This window comes from Nomascus leucogenys, chromosome 9 (assembly GCF_006542625.1).
Source record: "Nomascus leucogenys isolate Asia chromosome 9, Asia_NLE_v1, whole genome shotgun sequence".
NCBI lineage: Eukaryota > Metazoa > Chordata > Mammalia > Primates > Hylobatidae > Nomascus > Nomascus leucogenys.
Genome location: NC_044389.1, coordinates 13,891,790 through 13,904,071, shown reverse-complemented (window position 1 = coordinate 13,904,071; position 12,282 = coordinate 13,891,790).

Sequence of the window (12,282 nt, the reverse complement as noted above, 5' to 3'; positions counted from 1 at the left end):
GAACCTGGGAGGTGGAGGTTGCAGTGAGCCAAGATCATTCCACTGCACTCCAGCCTGGGCAACAGAGTGAGACTTCATATCAAAAAAAAACAAAAAAAAAAAAAACAAGAAGAAGAGAAAGAAAGAAAGATTACACAGAGAAGCCAAGGAGAATCGAGCAGACAGGCCTTGCTGTTTCCTCTCTCAGTCACTGAGCATTAGATCATGCCCCTTCGTCCAATCACATTTCTACACAGCTACCATTCCTCATCAACTCTAAGCATAAACTCAGACAGTTTTCCCTGGGTCTTTGGGTCTTCGGGTCTTCATTTCTGAAGGCACTCTTAAAACTTTTTTAAAAATTTTATTGAAATGAGGTCTCCCTATGTTGCCCAGGCTGGTTGTGAACACATAAAACTTTGATCAAATAGTCCAGGCCCAGTGGGTTATGCTTGTAATCCCAGCACTTTGGGAGACTGAGTGGGAGGATTGCTTGAACCAGCCTAGGCAACATTGTGAGACACAGTCTCTACGAAAATTAAATTTAAAAAATTAGCCAGGCGTGGTGGTGTGCACCTGTAGTCCCAGCTACTCGGGAGGCTGAGGTAGGAGGATCACCTGAGCCCAGGAGGTCAAGGCTTCAGTGAGCCAAGATCTCACCATGCACTCTAGCCTGGGCTACAGAGTGAGGAAAAACAAACACAAACAAACAAAACCCAACTTTGATTAAATAAATCTGTTACGTTTTCTCTTGTTAACCTCCTTCTGGTGGATGAGAAAAGGGATCACACCTTTCTGCCTTTATAAAGGCCAGCAGCTGGAATGCGCAGCTCCTGTGAGGAAAGCCAGGGGAGCCTGTGCAGATGGAACAGAGCCAAGGGTGCAGGGGTGGAGATGAAGTCTAGGGCAGGGGCAGATAGTACAGGGCTTTTGTAGGACTTTGGCTTTTATAGGTAAGATGTAGAGCCATGGAGGGTTTGAACTCTCTGGTTGCTGTGGGGGGGCCTTGTGTCCTGTCTCTTGAACAGAACACTAATTTCCTGGGGGGCAGGACGCACACCAAAGCCCAGTCAGGGGCCAGCCTTGACCCCACAGTCTCATAGCCAGCCAGACCTGAAGGTGGAACAGAGGTCCCTGGCCTGCCTTTTTGGGAGGACTAGTTTTCTTTTCTTTTTTTTTTTTTTGAGATGGTGTCTTGCTCTGTTCCCCAGGCTGCAGTGCAGTAGTGTGATCTCAGCTCACTGCAACCTCTACCTCCCAGGTTCAAGTGATTCTCCTGTCTCAGCCTCCCTAGTAGCTGGGACTATAGGCACCCGCCCCACCACGCCCAGCTAATTTTTTTTTTTTTTTTTTTTTTTTTTTTTAGACGGAGTTTTGCTCTTGTTGCCCAGGCTTGAGTTCAATGGCATGATCTTGGCTCACCGCAACCTCCGCCTCCCAGGTTCAAGCAATTCTCTTGCCTTAGCCTCCCGAGTAGCTGAGATTACAGGAATGCACAACCATGCCCCGCTAATTTGTATTTTTAGTAGAGACGGGGTTTTTCCACGTTGAGGTTGGTCTCCAACTCCTGACCTCAGGTGATCCGCCCGCCTCAGCCTCCCAAAGTGCTGGGATTACAGGCGTGAGCCACCACGCCCGGCCCTCATTTTTGTATTTTTAGTAGTGACCGGGTTTCGCCATGTTGGCCAGGCTGGTCTTGAACTCCTGACCTCAGGTGATCTGCCCACCTCAGCCTCCTGAAGTGCTGGGATTACGGGAGTGAGCCGCCGCCCAGCCTGGGAGGACTAGTTTTCACGTGTATTTGTAGTAGGCATGCCTTTGATGCTATCTCAGTGCATTGCATTGAACACTGCATTTATTTATATCCTGGGCTATCAGCTTTTTTGTTTGTTTGTTTTGAGACAGAGTCTTGCTCTGTCACCCAGGCTGGAGTGCAGTGACGTGATCTCGGTTCACTGCAACCTCTGCCTCTGGGTTCAAGTGATTGTACTGCTTCAGCCTGCTGAGCAGCTGGGATTACTGGCACATGCCACCACGCCTGGCTAATTTTTGTATTTTTAGTAGAGACAGGGTTTCACCATGTTGGCCAGGCTGGTCTCAAACTCCTGACTCAAGTGATCCACCCGTCTCGGGCTCCCAAAGTGCTGGGATTACAGGAGTAAGCCACTGTGCCTGGTCAGCCACCTTCAGCCATCATCAGCTTGTCAGTTCTTATCTATTCCATTTCTGCTTGATTGTAAGCTTCCTCCGGGGAAGAACGGGGTCTCCCAGACGTTTGAATTAACGGTGATCTTTGCAAAAAGCCGGGACCCCCTGTGGGTGATCGCAGGCAGGGAGACAAGCTACACAGGAAAGAGCAGGGATCCGTCTGGGGGTTAGGAGACCTAACAAAAGTTTCCTCACTTGGAGGCTCAGTCTCCCCATCTGTAAAAGGATATGGATTGGACTACATGGATGATTTTTTTTTTTTTTTTCAGACGGAGTTTCACTCGTGTCACCCAGGCTGGAGTGTAATGGCGCGATCTTGGCTCACTGCAACTTGCATCTCCCAGGTTCAAGCGATTCTCCTGCTTCCATCTCCCCAGTAGCTGGGATTACAGACACGCACCACCATGCCTGGCAAATTTTTGTATTTTTAGTAGAGACGGGTTTTCACCATGTTGGCCAGGCTGGTCTCGAACTCCAGACCTTAGGTGATCCACACGCCTCGGCCTCCCAAAGTGCTGGAATTACAGGCATGAGCCACCGCACCTGGCCGATTCTTTTTTTTTTTTTTTTTGAGACGAAGTCTCCCTCTTGTCTCCCAGGCTGGAGTGCAATGGTGTGATCTCAGCTCACGGCAACCTCCGCCTCCCGGGTTCAAGTGATTCTCCTGCCTCAGCCTCCTGAGTAGCTGGGATTACAGGCGCCTGCCACCATGCCCAGCTAATTTTTGTATTTTTAGTAGAGACAAGGGTTTCACCATGTTGGTCACGCTGGTCTCGAACTCCTGGCCTCAGGTGATCCGCCCGCCTTGGCCTCCCAGAATGCTGGGATTACAGGTGTGAGCCACCACGCCTGGCCAAGGCCAATTCTTAAATTATGTTTGAAATACTAACAGAATCAGGCCGGGCACGGTGGCTCACGCTTGTAATCCCAGCACTTTGGGAGGCCGAGGCCAGTGGATCATGAGGTCAGGAGTTCGAGACCAGCCTGGCCAAGATGGTGAAACCCTGTCTCTACTAAAAATACAAAAATTAGCTGGGCGTGGTGGCGCATGCCTATAGTCCCAGCTACTTGGGAGGCTGAGGCAGGAAAATCGCTTGAACCCGAGAGGCGGAGCTTGCGGTGAGCTGAGATCGTGCCATTGCCTCCAGCCTGGGTGACAGGAGCGTAACTTCATCTAAAAAAAAAAAAAGAAGAAATACCAACAGAATCTATAGGTATCTCCAGAATAATGAGTTGGTACGCAAAACTTTGCGTGTGACTGAGAGGAACAGGTTCACAAGCCCCTAAATTTGTCCCTAAGAGCTTTTCCAGTTCTAATAATGTGACTTTTGTGCACCGATTGTAGCACTAGCCCAGAGAAGCTCCAACCTTGGAGGACAGACTTGGTTTTAATCTCCAGGTGAGTGATTTAGGACTTGTTTTTGTTGGGTTCTGGAAAAGGTGTGTGGATATGTCTTTGGAGGTAAAGGAGGAGTTTGTGGTCTGCAGCCTGCATGTTTTCAGCCTCCAGGCCTGGTTACGTGGGCGTGATGGAGAAGGGAAGGCCCACGTGGGAGTGGAGCCAGCCAGTCTTTCCCCTGTGGGCGATGCAGGGGACGGTGGGGAGGGTCACAAGGTGGACAGAGGAGGAGGAATCAGGAGGTGGGAAGGGGCTGGGTGGTGACAGGCAGAGGGCTAGAGAGCTGTGGGCAGAAGAGGGACCCGGTCCCATGTGTCTCTGGGCAGAGATTCACTCCACGCCAAAGCAAATAGGGAGAAGAGGCCCCTGTGAGTCCAAGGGGTGGTTCCCCCCTTGACTGAAGATCCCGGAGATGGGGGGTGGCCCTGGGCCAAACCAGGCACCTCCCTTTCTCACCAGGTAGTGCCTCCCTGCACGTTCACACCCAATGCTGCATTGTCAGGGGCTGTAACCTGAGCCCTGGGTGCCAGGAGGGGGAGACCCACCCTGCCCTCCTCCTGTCTCCCCCAGCTCCCTTCTCTCTCCAAGGGCTCACATAGGCCCAGCCCAGGGAAGAAATGGTGTTCTCAGTGGGTTTGGAACAGATAAAGATTAGGAGCAGATGACAGGTTGTCAGTGGCTCCGAGGGCAACTCCATAATCCCCAGCACCCAAGCTGCAGTGCACTTTGATCCGGCCTCTGAAGGCTTGATTATGAGACACAGCCCATGTTTCCATAAAGGGGAGAACAATTGTTTCCAGCACAGACAAAGGACTCTTTGTATAGCCCTGGGACCCGAGCCCCAGGAGGCACTCGGGGAGAGGAAGGACAGCCCCGCCCCGGGTCGGGAAGGGGGTAGGGGCAGGGCAGTGCTGGGTGAGGCAGCTGCCTGGCTCCCATTGAGCTTGCCCATGATGGGCAAAGGTCATTAATGATGTCCCGCTGCTGGCACAGGGGCCTCAGACAGGGGTGAAAGGGGGCTTTTTTCTGAATTGTTCCAGCCTCATGCTCAAAATGCATGCAGTTTTATCTTTGTCAAGGCCGACATTAGGGTATCTAGTGCACCCCTACATTTGGGGAAGGGCTGGCTCCTCACTGGCAGGTTTCCACATCTATCAAACAGGCAGCAGGATAGGGAGCAGGATTTGCTGTGCAGAGTGGGAGTTAGAACTTGGAGAGCATTTGGAAGTAGGAATTAAGAAGGGGCACGTTGGGATGGGGAGGAGGTGGTGAGTCTGGATGCAGCAGTGTGTGTCCCTTGTGGAGCTGCCTCCACCTCCTCCACCCAGCCCTCACAGTTTCCCTGGGGCCTGAACATAGGATGACCTCAGAGTTTGCAAAACAAATCTGACTGTTGGAGAGGGTGAGGACTTTGCTTTGCTCCCCTTTCCTGCTTGGGAGAGAAGTCTGGATTGGTGAGGGCTTCTGCCCCCCTCACCCATTTGTTAGTTAGATCCAGCCCCTTCCCTGCCTCCCATTCCTTCTGTCCACATGTCAGGAGGCGTGGGCTGGGCCTTAGGCTGGCCTCCCAGTCAGAGGCAGCTATAGTGCAGGGAGGTGGCTTGACTCTGAGGAATTCCAGAAACACGTCTGTTTAGGAGGATGAAGGCCAGGTTTGGGAACTTATTGGGGCTGCACCTGTGGAGACCAGAATGGCTCATTTTAGGGGGAAGATAAGCAGAAAGTGTTAAATGCTGGCTCCTCAAAATCACTAGTACAATCTACTGATATCACAAAGCACGGTTTATTGCTCACCTTGGTGAGGGAGACAGAGATTTGGCAGTCTCCCCAAGTGGGGAAGGCAAGGTTGTTGGAAGTTTGGTTTAAGATGGATCTTGCAGTGCAGGGGCTTTGCTTAGGACTGGGTAAGGATCGTCATTTAACAGTCAAACAGTGCAAACAGTGCAAACGTCAAGGCCAGGATTTTTGAGACAAGGGATTCAAACAATGTTAGGAAGCAAGCTCAAAGTAGATGCTTCCATTGAAGACTTGATGGGTTTTGTGGGAAGTTCCTGTAGTGAACAATCAGGTCTTTTACCTGGGCGGCGTTTACTGGAATAACAAAGTTATGCTAATGAAGACAGTGGATTAGCAAAGTCATGTTAATGTAACCATCAGCTGTGTCTGTGGTAGGTAGTTTCCATTTTAGGTGTAAGTTTAGAGGGTGTGAGGGTAAAAGCTCTTTAGGGGCTGGTCTGGAGTTTGGGGTGGGGAATGGCAGGAGGGTCTTTGGTCCTGAACAGCAATGACCAGACTGCAGGGCAGAGGCAGAGACACGTTAGACTGGAGAACTGGAGGGAAAGGAACTCCAGCTGACCCCAGGAGAGGTCAAGATTCAAGCATGTGAGCTGGAAACCAGGCCTGCAGGTGCCAAACCGGTCCCTGCCCGTGAAGACAGGCTGTATTGACTTTGGCAGCCCCACCCTAGCCTCCTCCCACCCCAGAAGGGCTTGAAACTGACACTGGGCCATGCAGGGGGCTGGAGATGTTCCCAATCCAGTCCTGCTCAGGCCGGCCGTGGCTGGCTGCTACCCTGGCAGAGGGAGCCAGAGGGTGTGTATAGGGGAGGGAGGGAGGTTCCCCTGGGAGGCAACTGGTGGAGTCCAGAGCTGGGGGCCATCAGGAATGTATGAGTGGCCTCTTGATCTCAGACTGAGGACCCAGACAGACTAGGCAGTAGGTGAGAACAGACGAGTTTGGGGGACATCAGCTGTTCTCTTTATGGTGTAACTATGATTTCTTTTTTTTTTTTTCTTTTTTTGTGAGACAGAGTCTTGCACTGTTGCCCGGGCTGGAGTGCAGTGGCGTCATCTCTGCTCATTACAACCTCCGCCTCCCAGGTTCAAGCGATTCTCCTGCCTCGGCCTCCCGAATAGCTGGGACTACAAGCACGTGCCACCATGCCCAGATAATTTTTTGTATTTTTTAGTAGAGACGGGGTTTTACCATATTGGCCAGGCTGGTCCCTATGATTTCATATGAGCTGAAATCTACATATGTACTAGTCATCACAACACATCATTATATTGATAAACTGAGGCATGGGGAGCATCGGTGACTGATCAAACAGATGGGATGGAATTCAAGGTCCAGTCTGTGGCTTCAAGGCAAACTCTGCTCTGCCCCTTGGCAGCATCCTCCTGGGCTACTCAGGCATCTCGTTTCTGCAGATGGCAAGAGGGGAGCTCAGATCACTCCTGTCTTGTAGAAGGGAGGAGGTGATAGCCTGAAACAGATCTGGGAAGAGGAGAGAGAATGAAAATCGTGAGAAATGAAAAAGAGGGAGGGCAGTCAGTCCAGAGAAATAGGCAGGAACAGAGACGGGGAGGAAAAGATGAGAGGAGGAGATGAAGAATATGTGTGTGTGTGCATGTGTGTGTAAAACTATTACCAGCTTTCCAAATTTGGTAAGTCACGTTCATCTCTATTGCCCCTTTTCAGAAAGAGATGGGAACAAGTGAAAGGGGACCTAAGACAGCTAGTGAGGGACACAGGGAGAGCACAGCAGAGAGAAAGAGGCAGCTAGGAAGACAGGACAGAGGGGCAGAAGGGGTGGGGGAGATAGGCTAAGACATTTGCCTTCTCCTCTAGGCCAGCTCCCTCCAGCTCGTCACCATGGTGATGGCTGCCCAAGGACTTTGTCCAGCTTCTGCTGCCCATGGGAAGTTATCTGGCCAGGATTTTGCTTTGCTGCAGGCTGAGAGATGAGGGCAGAGGTAAGCAGGGAATTTAATGGGTTAGAGATACTGAGGGAGGAATCAGTGGGACAGGGCCATATGGGTCCCTGGGCTCTGAGCAATCGGATTCGAGGGATGCTGTCCTCAGGAGAGTACTTTCTGTCTAGTGACAGGGGACTTTCTATTTTCCCTAAATGGAGAGAAATAGAATGCCTGGACCCTGCAAGAAGGTAAGAGCCACATTCCTTGAGAAGGCCAATTGTGGGGAAGGGAAAGGAGGGGAGGAGAGTGAGACCTGGGCTGGACCCTGAGGTGTCTCAAGCACCAGATCCTGACCTTCATGTCATCTCTCATCTATGCCTCAGCCTCCCCAAAGGGACTGAATTATAACCACAGCAAAACATAGCAGCCATTGTACTGAAAACACACTTTGGGCTAGATACTCAGTAAAGTGCCTTATTTTAACTTTATTTCTATTTTTATTTATTTTTAGCTTTATTTATTTAGTTAGTTTTTTGAGATGGGGTCTCACTTTGTTGCCCAGGATGGACTGCAGTGGTCTCATCATAATTCATTGCAGGCTGGAACTCCTGGGCTCAAATCATCTTCCTACCTTGGCCTCCCAAGGAGCTGGAACCATAGGCATGCACCATGATGCCTAGCTAGTTGTTTCATTTTGTTTTGTTTTTTGTAGAGATGGGATCTCCCTAGGGTGCCCAGGCTGGTCTCAAGCTCCTGGGCTCAAGCCATTCTCCTGCCTCGGCCTTAATTTCATTTATAAAATTTGTAACACCCTAACAAGTTAGGTTTTATGATGTCCATCTTACAAATAAGAAAGCTGAGTCCCAGAGAGGTCAAGGTCGAGGTCGAGTAACTTTCTTTTTTTTGAGACAGAGTTCGCTCTTGTTGCCCAGGATGGAGTGCAATGGCACGATCTCGGCTCACCGCAACCTCCACCTCCCGGGTTCAAGTGATTCTCCTGCCTCAGCCTCCCTAGTAGCTGGGATTATAGGCATGTGCCACCACGCCCGGCGAATTTTGTATTTTTTAGTAGAGATGGGGTTTCTCCATGTTGGTCAGGCTGGTCTCGAACTCCCGACCTCAAGTGGTCCGCCCGCCTCGGCCTCCCAAAGTGCTGAGATTACAGGCATGAGCCACTGCGCCTGGCCGAGGTCAAGTAACATTCTCACGTGGTCTAGGATTCCTTTAAAGACTATCAATCCTGGCTGGACAAGGTGGCTCACACCTACAATCCCAGCACTTTGGGAGGCAAAGTTGGAATGATGACTTGAGCCCAGGAGTTCGAGACTAGCCTAGACAACATAGTGAGACTCTGTCTCTTAAAAAAAAAAAAGTTTAAAAATTAGCTGGGGTGCCAGGTACAGTGGCTCACACCTGTAATCCCAGCACTTTGGGAGGCCGAGACGGGTGGATCACCTGAGGTCAAAAGTTCAAGACCAGCCTGGCCAACATGGTGAAACTCTGTCTCTACTAAAAATACAAAAATTAGCCGGGGGTGGTGGCACACACCTGTAATCCCAGCTACTCAGGGGGCTGAGGCAGGAGAATTGCTTGAACCCAGGAGGTGGAGATTACAATAAGCCGAGATCGTGCCACTGCACTCCATCCTGGGCGACAGAGCAAGACTCCATCTCAAAAAAAACAAAACAAAAAAATAATAATAATAAAATTTGTCATCCATAAAAACTCCTTATATGTTCAACTCATCCCTTCAGAGACTATTCCCAGCACCTCTGCCCTCAGCAAGGAACCTGGCTCCCCTGAAGTCCTCACTGTGCAGTCCTAATTAGCGAAAAGGAGCTGGGCTGGTGGGACCAAGGGAAAGCAAAAAGAGACAGCAGATAAGCTGTAAGTCTGCCTTTTTTTCATGGTCTAGGACACATAGCCCTCCTGGAATAAATCTGCCTTTTTTTTTTTTTTTTTTTTGAGATGGAGTCTCGCTCCAGTCACTCAGACTGGAGTGCAGTGGCACGATCTTGGCTCACTGCAATCTCTGCCTTCCTGGTTCAAGTGATTCTCCTGCCTCAGCCTCCCAAGTAGCTGGGATTACAGGCGTGTGCCACCATACCAGGCTAATTTTTTTTTTTTTTGAGACGGAGTCTCGCTCTGTCACCCAGGCTGGAGTGCAGTGGCGCGATCTCGGCTCACTGCAAGCTCCGCCTCCCGGGTTCACGCCATTCTCCTGCCTCAGCCTCCCGAGTAGCTGGGACTACAGACGCCCGCCACCACGCCCGGCTAATTTTTTGTATTTTTAGTAGAGACGGGGTTTCACCGTGGTCTCGATCTCCTGACCTCGTGATCCGCCCGCCTCGGCCTCCCAAAGTGCTGGGATTACAAGCATGAGCCACCGCGCCCGGCCTTAATTTTTTTTTTTTTTTTTGAGTTGGAGTCTCGCTCTGTCACCCAGGCTGGCATACAGTGGCAAGATCTCGGCTCACTGCAACCTTCACGTCCTGGGTTCAAGCGATTCTCCTGCCTCAGCCTCCCAAGTAGCTGGGATTATAGGCATGCACCACCACACCCGGCTAATTTTTTATATTTTTGGTAGAGATGGGGTTTCACCATGTTGGCCAGGCTGGTTTCGAACTCCTGACCTCAAGTGATCCACCCACCTCGGCCTCCCAAAGTGCTGGAATTACAGGCGTGAGCCACCGCGCCTGGCCAGCTTTTTGTATTTTTAGTATAAACAGGGTTTTGCCATGTCGGCCAGGCTGGTCTCGAACTCCTGGCCTCAAGTGATCTGCCTGCCTCAGCCTCCCAAAGTGCTGGGATTACAGGCATGAGCCACTGCACCCAGCCAAATCTGCCTTTCTTTACCTACAACTGTCTTAGTAAATTCTCCTTACCACCTGCACGATACTGGCCTCAAATAGTCGCTAGTCACGTGAGACACTCACTTCTCTTCCCAGCAGCATCTCCGGAGGGAGGCTGACTCTCCTCATACTCCAGGCATCTTGGCCCCTGCTATTAGCATCACCTCCAGAGGGTCCTGTAAGGCCCCTTCCCTCCCCTTTTTGTCTATCTTGACCATCTGTTTGTCACTCTTCTGTACCACCTGCTGGTGACTCACCATTATTCTTTCTGGATTTGGGGACCTGAAAGGAGTCTCTTTTCTCATTCTGCCATTATTCTGGGGGACTTCATTGTCCATGAAGATAACCATCCAACACCTTAACCTCCTTGTTCCTTGACCTCCACTCTACCTTAGTCGCTTTTCCATGATCACATCCTCTATGTTGTCATGACTAGGAATTTCCCTACCACTTAAATCTTAAATTAAGATATTCCATGACCTCCCCACTCACCATAGCTACCTTTCTTTCTCTTTCTTCCTTTCTTTCTTTTTTGAGACAGGGTCTTGCTCTGTCACCCAGGCTGGGATGCAGTGGTGCCATCTCTGCTTACTACAGCCTCAACCTCCTGGGCTCAGGCAATCCTCCTGCCTCAGCCTCCTGAGTAGCTGGGACCACAGGTGTGCACCATCCTGTCAGCTAATTTTCGTATTTTTTTGTTTTTAGAGATGGGGTCTTACCATGTTGCCCAGGCTGTGTCTGTCTGTCCGTCCTTCCTTCCTTCCTTCCTTCCTTCCTTCCTTCCTTCCTCTCTCTCTCTTTCTCTCTTTCCCTCTTTCTTTCTTCACGTAGTCTCGCTCTGTCCCCCAGGTCGGAGTGCAGTGGCGCAATCCCTGCTTACCGCAACCTCCACCTCCCGGGTTCAAACGATTCTCCTGCCTCAGCCTCCCGAGTAGCTGGGATTACAGGCGTGCACCACTACGCCAGCTAATTTTGTATTTTTAGTAGAGATGGAGTTTCTCCATGTTGGTCAGGCTGGTCTCCAGCTCCCGACCTCAGGTGATCCCCCTGCCTCCGCCTCCCAAAATACTGAGATTACAGGCATAAGCCACCATGCCGGGTATGTGTCCTTTATTTCTAATGCATAAGTTTGAGACCTGCAGTCCTACAATGCACCACCCTGGGTGACAGGGTGACCCTGTCTCAAAAAAAAAAATGCTATTAAAATACTCCTCACTCTTTAAACTGCAAATCTGTGTGAAGCTGGATTTTATTCATATACATCAACCAAAACAACATATCACAAAGGATTGAATGCTGAAGAAGGTACAAGAATCCAGCTGTCTTCTATTAAGCCAGATATTAAAGAGATTTGGAAAAATGTAAAACAATGTCATTTTTCTCACTAAGTTTTTCTGCTTTTGGAAAATGTAGTTTTTTAATTTAAAAAAGCTATTTATGTTAATGTATAATGGGTTTCTTACTGTGAATCCCTTCCCTATGCGTAGGAAAGCACTTCACTACAGGGGCCATAAATGGTTAAGGTGAGAGATGATCCCAATCCCAGCTCTTGTCTGTTTCATACTGCCTCACAGAGGTTGCAGTGAGCCAAGATCATGCCATTGCACTCCAGCCTGGGTGACAGAGTGAGATTCTGTCTCAAAAAACAAACAAAAAAACACCCCATACTCCCTCATTCTATCCCATGTGTCTTGTTATCGCCCCCTAACCATTTTTTTTTTTTTTTTTTTTTTTTTGAGACGGAGTCTCGCTCTGTGGCCCAGGCTGGAGTGCAGTAGCACAATCTTGGCTCACTGCAAGCTCCACCTCCCGGGTTCACGCCATTCTCCTGCCTCAGCCTCCCAAGTAGCTGGGACTACAGACGCCTGTCACCATGCCCGGCTAATTTTTTTTTTTTTTTTTTTTTTTTTTTTAGACAGAGTCTCGCTGTCGCCCAGGCTGGAGTGCAGTGGCGTGATCTCGGCTCACTGCAGGGTCCGCCCCCCAGGGTTCACGCCATTCTTCTGCCTCAGCCTCCCGAGTAGCTGGGACTACAGGCGCCTGCCACCTCGCCCGGATAATTTTTTGTATTTTTGGTAGAGAGGGGCTTTCACTGTGTTAGCCAGGATGGTCTCGATCTCCTGACCTCATGATCCGCCCGCCTCGG